Source organism: Sycon ciliatum, unplaced genomic scaffold, assembly GCF_964019385.1.
Source record: "Sycon ciliatum unplaced genomic scaffold, ocSycCili1.1 SCAFFOLD_2845, whole genome shotgun sequence".
In the NCBI taxonomy this organism is placed as follows: Eukaryota; Metazoa; Porifera; class Calcarea; order Leucosolenida; family Sycettidae; genus Sycon; species Sycon ciliatum.
In genome coordinates, this window is record NW_027044901.1 from 1 (window position 1) to 2000 (window position 2000).

At 45.4% G+C, this 2000-nt stretch overlaps 1 long non-coding RNA gene across 1 annotated transcript; it reads right to left on the reverse strand.

Annotated features, from left to right (window-relative positions):
* LOC135830714 (uncharacterized) lies at positions 1-1421 on the reverse strand. Its single transcript, XR_010556094.1, has 3 exons — positions 1332-1421; positions 864-1019; positions 1-103 (listed from the first exon to the last, which is right to left on the reverse strand). It is a non-coding gene; the product is annotated as an uncharacterized LOC135830714 (long non-coding RNA).
* Between the last annotated feature and the right edge of the window lie 579 nt (positions 1422-2000).

The window sequence follows — 2000 nt, forward strand, 5'->3', positions numbered from 1 at the left end:
ACAGCACGGGCAGGAACTTGTGGCGCTGGAAGCACTCGGGAAACGTGTCCATGTGCTCTTGCAGCTTGGAGAACAGTGTCTCCTTCTCATTCGCATCCAGGATCTAGAAGGTGGTGGGGGCAGGCACGTCACAATATGATCGAATGTGAGATAAAGTCACCATTATCACCTATGCCGAGTTTTCGGTAATTGTAAATTACGTCCAATCCATGCCATCTACGCATCAGGAAACTCGCTCACACTAATGGTGGCTATGGCCGGTAAAGTGCTACATAATCACAGCAGAGAGAGAGAGAGAGAGAGAGAGAGAGAGAGAGAGAGAGAGAGAGAGAGAGAGAGAGAGAGAGAGAGAGAGAGAGATAGAGAGAGAGAGAGAGACCACTGAGTGAGTAAATGTCGGAGTTCAGTGAGCCTTGCTGTTCCAGATACTAGTAGGCAGGCATCAAAAGAAAATAATAGAGAGGTTCTGCAAAACGAATATGTGTACAACTTTCGCTCCACGTCATGAAGTGAGAAACTTCGCACGAACTTTCGCAACTTTGGACGCGAAACTTGCAGGGAACGCGAAATGAACTTTCGTAGGAAGTTTCGTGAGGTTGGTCATGTGTACGTGCACTTGGCGCGTGCAAACTACGAAAATGTGCAGAACACAAAGATCGTGCTAAAATTCGTACACATGTTCGCAAGGCCTGTTGCGAAGCTTCGTTCGAATTTTCGTTGTGCAGAACCTCTCTAATGCTGAATTACTGAATGCATCAGATGCGGTAGTGGCAGGATCTAGGAGGGGGTGAGCAGATCCCCCTACAGACAAACATGGCCATAGGAATATTCAAACACAACACCCCACTATATCTAGCACAAACCTGAAATTCGTCCAGCTGTAAATTGATGGCAACAAAGTCGTTGTCCATGAAGCCATTCGGCTTGCTGCAATTCGCAACAAAAGTGTTGGGGTTCGGTCGATTGCGTGCATTGGCGCTGACCAACTCACAGTACAATGCCACCACTGCCTTGGGTAACTGACAACACAAAATGAACACGGGACAAAGAAAACCACTGCAATTTGACCAAAGAAGGAGCACACCCGGAACACAAAAACTAGAACATTCCTTAAAAAAAAATACCGGCATACAAGTCCAGCTGCTGTAGTGTAGTGGACACTGCAGAGGAAAAAACCTCCCCTTGACCAAAACCAGACACATCAGTTGCCGTATACATATAGTCAATTAGCTTGCAGTATAGGTTTGTACAGCAGAGCTTGGCATTACTGTGTCTTCCGGGAGTGAAGCCAGCAAAAAAGCATGGTGAACGCAGGAGTCTTGCCCACTCACCTTGTGGGTAGTTTTCAGGCAGAGAGCTGCGGCAGCGGGCCATTGAAGACTTCCAAAGCAAGCAGCCTAGTCCCCACACATCAGTTGCCCTGCAATACCATTTGTCCAAGAAGAAAAAGAGAAAGTTAAATCACACACGTCATGGCGCTTCCTTCCAATGTGCTAAGCTGTGGAATGATTTACACCCTCTAGCTCGCTGTGTGGATAACTCCGCCCGTTTTAAGAAACTGTTACCCCAATGGCCTTGTTTTCACGCTAGTAATTATGACTTTCAGCTATGCAAAATGCGAGCATGATCACCTATCCAATACTGGTAGTCTATTATATTAATTATTCATATCTTTTTGCATCTTTCCCTCGAGTGGGTCTATTGTTATTAGGCAATTGTCTGTTATAGTCACCACTATAAATATAAATCCAATCCCAAAAAAATCAATCCAATCCACACGCAGGTCTATCAATGCAATATACATGTAGATTTACTAGATGCAGATTTACTCATGCAGCCGGATAATTATTGCTAGGTGCTTCGATTGTTGAATTTTTTTTTTGAGCGAGTCTTGACCGAGTTTCTTGGTTTGGAAGTGAGGGCCAGCTTGATTTCGCCAATAAAAAGGCAGCACCTGCGCTGAGCAGGACATGTCACAGTACCAAGATTTCACCAACACA